The following is an 8,935-nucleotide window of genomic DNA, read 5'->3' on the forward strand; positions in this document are numbered from 1 at the left end:
CTACTACTACTACTACTACTACTACTACTACTACTACTACTACTACTTACTACACTACTACTATATATACATAATAAATAATAATAAATAATAATAATAATAATAATAATAATAATAATAATAATAATAATAAAAAGAAGAAGAAGAAGAAGAAGAAGAAGAAGAAGAAGAAGAAGAAAAGAAGAAGAAGAAGAAGAATAATAATAATAATAATAATAATAAAGATGATGATGATGATGATGATGATGATGATGATGATGATGATGATGATGATACCATTGTACCACAACTACCACCACCACCACTAAAGCTCACCACTACTATTATTGGGTGACTGAACTTTACGAAATACCGACATTTTATCAATAGAATCACTGGACTTAGTTCAGAATCCAATATTCACTAAAACACAAACCCAAAAGCATCAGTCTCTTAAAAGTTATATAAATCAAAGGCAATTTGAATAAAGTTATCAATCATGTCTCCTCTCTATACAAATATTGATAAACTCACCCAGTGGAATTCCAAACTGTTTTTGTGTTACTTTCCAATGTTGACACGTTCCACCATCTTCAAACAGATTAATGGACGACCCGCATTCGTTTGTTGTTCTTACGCATGTTTCCCAACCATCCTGTCTGCCATCCATCCATCCATCCATCCATACATCCATCCATCCATACATCCATCCATCCATTCATCCATCCATCCATCCATACATCTATCCATCCATCCATCCATACATCCATCCATCCATCCATCCATCCATACATCCATCCATCCATACATCCATCCATCCATTCATCCATCCATCCATCCATACATCTATCCATCCATCTATCCATACATCCATACATCCATACATCCATCCATCCATCTACCCATCCGTACATCCATACATCCATCCATCCATCCATCCATCCATACATCCATACATCCATCCATCCATCTACCCATCCGTCCATCCATCCAACCATCCATCCATCATGCTGACAAAACACAGGATGTAAACATCCATCATCTTTTTCTATCCATCTTCCATTTCTTTTTCCATCTTTCCTATCTTTCATTCAATTTTCTATCTGTCCATATATTGATATAGAGGGAACGAAATTGACGTCACTGAGGTCTGTGTTATTGTTTTTAGCCAGCCATTTTTATGAGTAGTTCTCACTAAATTCTATTAGTCGGACTAAAGCGTTCAATGTTACAAATATTCCTGCTGTTGATACGTTATATGCGGCTGGCGAATGCTGTGAGTATTTTGGCTAAGCCCACAGGATCAATTCATTCATCATTTTAGGGGGCAGCGTGGCTCAGCGGTACGGTCTTTGCTTCGTACCCGGAAGGTACTGTGTTCGATCACCCTCCGCCGCATTGTGGGGCCTTGAGCAAGTCACCTCGCCCTGGATTAATTTGCGGCGCTGCACTGCGGCTGACACCTGAGTTATTCCAGGTTATTGGAATAGACCCTAGAGAATTATTTCCCCTATGGGATAAATAAAGGGAATTTTTTAAAAATTATTTATTTCATTATATTAATTATCATTCCTTAATTGCATTCATCATTCTATCCGTCCATCTATCTTTTTTGATCCAACGATGATGACGTCACTCGGGTCTTTGTTATTTTTTTTTTCGCCATCCACGTTTATGAGTAATTCTCATTTAACTGTATTATCCAGACTATAAAAGTTCATGGTTACTCATAGTTTTGTGTGTTAGTCCGGATGGCAATGTTGTGAACCTCTTAGACCAGTGCATACTATCTATAGTTCGAACGATGATGACATCACTTTTTATTTATTTATTTATTTTTTTTTTGCTATTCATGTTCATGAGTAATTCTTACTAAATTGTATTAACCAGACTATTAACGTTAAAGGTTACACATAGTTTTGTGTGGTGGTCCGTTATATTTCGGGATGGCAATATTGTGAGTTTCTTAGCCAAGCGCATACTATGCTAGCTATAGGCAAGTCGATTCCAGTTTGATATTCAGAAATGATGTATTTAATCGGGGACAGCACAGGGAGTCGTGCTATTAGTTATATATTCATTAAACGTAAACTTGAGCTTTTATATAGGACAACATCGACTTAACTTGCTCAAAGCGATTTACAATGGGTTCCTGGCCAAGAGCAACATTTAACATTTAAGACGGGACATGACGCCCGTTAGGCGAAATTACATTTTTTTTTTCAGACAAAGACAACGCTGTTAACGACCAGAAACTCATTTTAGACCTGGGTACGGTGAGAGAATGTGATTAAAGACCCTTTTCCAAGGACTCAACTATGCGCCGAGCGAGGCTCGAACCCAGGACCTTCCGATCCGAAAGCGAGTGTCATACAACTAGACCACATAGCTGCACATTCATTATTGTTGTTACTAGTTTGTGAACTTTCTTGTAATTTTGACCGGACCGGTCACTGCAAAAGGTTATAAAAAAAAGTAGTTTTTCAGAGCCACTAAGCCCATTGAGCCGGAAATTATCCTGCATTCGACATTGTGAAAGGAACCAAAAGAGTGCCTGCATTAAATAACGCCCGGAAATACTGGACTTCCTCACATCGCCTCTTAACTGGACATGGCAGAACTGCATCAAATATGTGCAGATGGAAACTTCAAAACAGTGATACCTGCGAGAAATGTCAGGCAGCCCCAGAGACCAGCGATCACATCGCCCTCCACTGTCCAGTCACTAAACTTGAAGGTGGCTACGAAACCGTCCTTAGGGCGGAGAAAGACTTTAGAAGCTGGGTTGACGAAATAAATTTGGAGTTGTAGCCATAAGCTACTAGTACTACTACTATCGTGAAAGGGACAATAGCCATTCTTGCTTCCCTTTGGATATGGCGCTAATCTATTGCAAACTACTTTCCGTCAGATCTAATAGACCCAGCTACCAAATCACTACTGGGTGGATAGGGGAGTCAAAACCAAAAAAAAAAAAAAAAAAGAAATCTAGACTGCACCCGGGATCGATCTTGTTCCCTTTGCATGTAAAACGAGTGCTCTACCAACTGAGCAACTGGGACGCCCAAAAGGTAATGAACCACTGATAGAAACCCAAAACCAATAAGACAAAAATACAATAAACTAAAAACTCTGACAGCTCCCCTCCCCCACCCCCTTCCCTGATATTTTCGGTTGAAAAGAAAAACCGAATGATAGAATTATCTCCCCCGGTCTGCGTTTTTAAAAAAATAATCTATATATGTTTTTATTGGGTTTTTTTTTTTTTGTTGTTGTTGGCTGAAGAAAGGTTTTGATCCCGAAACGTTCCGTGTTTTGTATTTTGTTAGTTTTCACTGCTGTTCAATATTATGGTATATTATTATTTTTATTTATTTTTATGTTATCATTTTTTTTTTGTAACTTTTTTTTCACATCCTCTCTAATCCTTTCACTTCGAATACCGGCTGCCAATCCTTTCATCCTCTCCACCCATTGTGTCTTTCCCCCAGCAGACCTAGAATAATGGCATTCGTCTATCTTTATCTTATCCTACTGTTTACTTCGATTAACCTAAATAAATCTCATTCATTCCCTTATGATTTCATTTTAATTCTAACCTTCTTCTTCTTCTTCTTCTTCTTCTTCTTCTTCTTCTTCTTCTTCTTCTTCTTCTTCTTCTTCTTCTTCTTCTTCTTCGTCTTCTTCTTCTTCTTCTTCTTCGTCGTCTCTTCTTCTTCTTCTTCTCTTCTCTTCTTCTTCTTCTTCTTCTTCTTCTTCTTCTTCTTCTTCTTCTTCTTCTTCTTCTTCTTCTTCTTCTTCTTCTTCTTCTTCTTCTTCTTCTTCTTCTTCTTCTTCTTCTTCTTCTTCTTCTTCTTCTTCTTCTTCTTTCTTCTTCTTCTTCTTCTTCTTCTTTCTTCTTCTTCTTTCTTCTTCTCTCTTCTTCTTCTCTTCTTCTTCTTCTTCTTCTTCTTCTTCTTCTTCTTCTTCTTCTTCTTCTTCTTCTTCTTCTTCTTCTTCTTCTTCTTCTTCTTCTTCTTCTTCTTCTTCTTCTTCTTCTTCTTCTTCTTCTTCTTCTTCTTTCTTCTTCTTCTTCTTCTTCTTCTTCTTCTCTCTTCTTTCTTCTTCTTCTTTCTTCTTCTTCTTCTTCTTTCTTCTTCTTCTTCTCTTCTTCTCTTCTTCTTCTTCTTCTTCTTCTTCTTCTTCTTCTTCTTCTTCTTCTTCTTCTTCTTCTCTTCTTCTTCTTCTTCTTCTTCTTCTTCTTCTTCTTCTTCTTCTTCTTTTTCTTCTTCTTCTTCTTCTTCTTCTTCTTCTTCTTCTTCTTCTTCTTCTTCTTTCTTCTTCTTCTTCTTCTTCTTCTTCTTCTTCTTCTCTTCTTCTTCTTCTTCTCTTCTTCTTCTTCTTCTTCTTCTTCTTCTTCTTCTTCTTCTTCTTCTTCTTCTTTTTCTTCTTCTTCTTCTTCTTCTTCTTCTTCTTCTTCTTCTTCTTCTTCTTCCTTCTTCTTCTTCTTCTTCTTCTTCTTCTTCTTCTTCTTCTTCTTCTCTTCTTCTTCTTCTTCTTCTTCTTCTTCTTCTTCTTCTTCTTCTTCTTCTTCTTCTTCTTCTTCTTCTTCTTCTTCTTCTTCTTCCTTCTTCTTCTTCTTCTTCTCTTCTTCTTCTTCTTCTTCTTCTTCTTCTTCTTTCTTCTTCTTCTTCTCTTCTTCTTCTTCTTCTTCTTCTTCTTCTCTTCTTTCTTCTTCTTCTTCTTCTTCTCTTCTTCTTCTTCTTCTTCTTCTTCTTCTTCTCTTCTTCTTCTTCTTCTTCTTCTTTCTTTCTTCTTCTTCTTCTCTTCTTCTCTTCTTCTTCTTCTTCTTCCTTCTTCTTCTTCTTCTTCTCTTCTCTTCTTTCTCTTCTTCTTCTTCTTCTCTCTTCTTCTTTCTTCTTCTTCTTCTTCTTCTTCTTCCAAATCATGTTTTAACAACCCCCCCCCCCTTCCAAGCTTCTTGACCCTAGCGTTTACAATTAATCTTCCACAAATCCACACCAATATAAATATTTTAATGGAAAACTGTGTGCCACTTCGACCTCATCCAATCGCATCAATTTTCTAAATTGACCTCAATTCAAATCTAGGATTAAGATCCACTATAATGCTTATTTTTAAAGTTAAAAACACTGTCTATAAACAAACTTACAATAATAAGGCATTAACCCTTTCTATTCAGAAATCAATTTATCCTAACGAGATATTTACCTCCTGCCCCTAGTACCAACAGCTTTGTAGGACGGCAACAAACGTGCTCCACCCCTGTCTCTTATGAGCTCTTCCTCAGCTGATGTTACTGGTCTTAAATTCGGCCACTTCTGCTCGTCTCCATGTATTCTTCTTTCACCCACACTTCCTTCTCCCCGCAGGCGTCCAAAGGATGAGCGGTATTGTCTTAGAGTGTCTCAGATCGCGGCCTTCGTAAGTTATGGCCTGACACTGACCAAAAAATGACGTCAAAATGCCAGTCTTTTGCCACAAACAAAAACAAATCGTGAGTTGTATTCAATATTTAAACCAATGAAATAACTTGTTTTCATGAGCACTACTAACGACAACTCACTAGACGATACAAAAACCAAATAATGGTGTCAAAATGCCAGTCCTTTTGGATTTCAGTGTCAGGCTATAACATAACGATGGCGACGCTAAAACCCACTAAGACCCATATTTTGAATTCATTTTTAGGTTTGTGGACCGCTTAGTGAGTTGTTTTAGTAGTGGTCAAGGAAACAAGTAATCACATTGGTTGAACTATTGAATACAAATCACGATTTGTTTTCTTTTGTAGCCAGAGACTTGTCAACCAATGAAATAACTTGTTTCCTTGAGCACTACTAACGACAACTCACTAGACGGTGCACAAACCTAAAACATGACCTCAAACTGTAAGTCTTAGAGGGTTCTCGTGTCAGGCTATATTATGTTAACGATGGCTACGGCCTGACACTATAACCGTAGCCATCGTTATGTTATAGCCTGATACTGAAATCCAAAAGGACTGGCAGTTTGACGTCATTATTTGGTTTTTGCACCGCCTAGTGAGTTGTCGCTAGTAGAGCTCACGGAAACAAGTTATTTCATTGGTTGAACTATTGAATATAGATGGTATGCAGATGACGTCACTCAGGCCTATGTTATTGTTTTTGCCATCCGCGTTTGTGAGTTGTTCTCACTAAACCGTATTAACCAGACTATAAAAGTTCATGGTTTCACAGAGTTTGTGTGTTGGTCCGTTATACTTCCGGATGGCAATGTTGTGAACTCCTTGGCCAAGCGCATTCTATCTATAACACGATTTGTTTTCTTTTTTAGCCAAAGACTTGTCTTTTGACTTCATTTGTTGGTCAGTGTGAAGCCACGAGTTTACTTGTGTGGAGTTAAATGTTTCTATTTGCCACTTGTTATTTTTTTTATAGATAACAAATTGTCTGGTGAATCAAACCATTCCATTATTTCCTATAATATTAAAAACCTTAACGGTTGTATTCGCCAAACACAAACATTCATCAACGTGAAAAATAATATTTGTCTATTATTTTTTTTCAGTCGATAATAAAGTTAAGTAGTCAGACAGACGCAACGCTTGTCGTGGTTTCTGGTTTAATCGATAAAAGTTATATTTCAAGACTTAAGTGCCTCGTTATTTTCATTATTTTATAGAGAAATTGCATGCAACAACAAAAAAATAAAATCATAATAATCCTCTTACGCCAATGTACTTTGAAAAAATACGTATTAAGATATTTTAGCCAGACAAACTCGTCCTCCATTGATTAAAATGACCTTCATCTTGTCAAAAACTCTCAAACCTGAGACTTCAAGAGAGACGTCACGGAAGTCCCAGGTTTGAGAGTATTTGCCAAGAGGAGAGTCATTTTAATCGATCGATATATATTTGAGGACGATTTTTCTGGCCAAAATTTTAATACGTTTATTTCCAAGGTATGATGGTATAAACCATCAGCATTATCTGCTAGAGAATAAGTAGAGAATCGCAATTGTAAAATAACAACAAAAAATCACCCCCCCCCCCCCCCCAAAAAAAAAAAAAAAAACCCCAACAAAACAAACAAAGCCAAAACATGACAATTATATAGAATCTTAGATTCCGTTTAGTTATTCTTATTGATATTTCTTCGAGCCTCAATCGACACCATTTCCACTACCCTGACAAAAATGATTCTTTGTTGAAATTATTTTCAGAAAAACGTTGAACAATTTAGATAAAATCGATATAAATAAATGTTTTTTTTTAATTCCCGTTATTCATCCCCACAGGGAAAGTTGCCAAAGGGTCTATTCCAAGGGAAGACTGAAATAACCTAGGCGTGAGCCGCAGCGCAGCGCCACAGAGTGAGCTAGGGTGGGTTTTTTTTCCAAACCTTTCGGGTAAAAGCAAAGACTATGCCATTGAGCCACGCGGTTCCATAATGATGCTATGCGTTTAGCCAAAATACTCATAACATTAGTCAACCGGACAGAAAGTACCAACAACCAAACTATAAATAGAATGAAGTCGACGTCACTCGGGTCTTTGTTTTGTTTTTTTTGCCATCTGTGTTTATGAATAATTGGATACAATATCCTGATGTCACGTTCTAAAGAAAGAAAATCGGTATTTATTATTCTTCATGATGGCTAGAACTTTTCATATGTCTTGTGATCAGAATGTATAGACGTCAAAACACAATCATATTTAATGTTTTTCTCCTCTGGATACATAAAAGTTCATGGTTACACAGATTAAGGGGTAAAATCGTTTCTAAAGCTATACTCCTTAATTAATGTGCGGCTATCTGGTCTTGTGGTATGACCCTCGCTTTCGGATCGGAAGGTCCTGGGTTCGAGCCTCGCTCGGCGCATTGTTGAGTCCATGGGGAAGGCTATTTACTTACATTCTCTCACCGTACTCTGGTGTGGGAAATGAGTACAGGCAGTTGACAGCATTGTCTCTGTCCGAAAAATTGTAATATCACCAAACAGGCCCATCATGTCCCGTACTACATGTTAAATGTTGCTGTTGGCCAGGGACCCATTATAAAGCGCTGACTTTGAGCACGTATAGTGGATATTGCCCTATATTCAAAAAGAAGCTCACATTTTTTATCTCAATTAAATTCTACCCGTTCGTTGCTACTTACATTAAATGAATTTCCGACATGTTTGTGTATATTTTCAACCCTGGCCGCCACTCGTGATGGCAAGATTATAGTAATAATATTATTATGATGGAATTGGTGCAGCATTGCCTGCCCGGGGCAAAGGTATGGGTTCAACCAGAGAACTCCCTTGCCCTGGAAAAACCATGTATATCAAATTTTGGCCAGAAAACCCGTCCTCTATATATTGATCAATTTAAATGACCCTCCGCTCGGCAAAAACGCTCGAACCTGGGACTCTGCGATGTCTTCAGTGAATTCCCAGGTTTGGGAGTTGTTGCCAAATTGAGTGTCGGTTAAATCGATCGATATTTGAAGGACGAGTTTTCTGGCCAAATGTTTAAAAATAATTTAGAATAAATTTACATATAGCAGATTTGAAATCGGATGGGAATAGAACGATAGATTTCTTGACTGTATATGATTGTGACTGCGTGTGAGGCCTTATCGAAGTGTGTGTGTGTGTGTGTGTGTGTGTGTGTGTGTGTGATTGTGTGGAAGGGGTGCGGGGGGGGGGGGGTGATTTCTGCGTATGTGTGTATGTGTGTGTGTGGAGGGGGGAAAGGGGTGGTTTCTGAGTATGTGTGTTTTTGTTTGTGTCTCTGTGTGTGTGTGTGTGTGTGTGTGTGTGTGTGTCTGTTTAACTGACTTATGTAACAAAAAATGTTTGAGTGTTTGCAAACCAATAAAGTGATTTAAAAATCGTTAGCTAGATAGATGTATGGTAGACAAACAGATAAATGGATAGATAGAAAGATATATAGGTAGATAGATGGATATATAAATAGATA

This window comes from Berghia stephanieae, chromosome 4 (assembly GCF_034508935.2).
Source record: "Berghia stephanieae isolate SIO BIC M18660-M18661 chromosome 4, UCSD_Bste_1.3, whole genome shotgun sequence".
NCBI classification, from domain to species: Eukaryota; Metazoa; Mollusca; class Gastropoda; order Nudibranchia; family Aeolidiidae; genus Berghia; species Berghia stephanieae.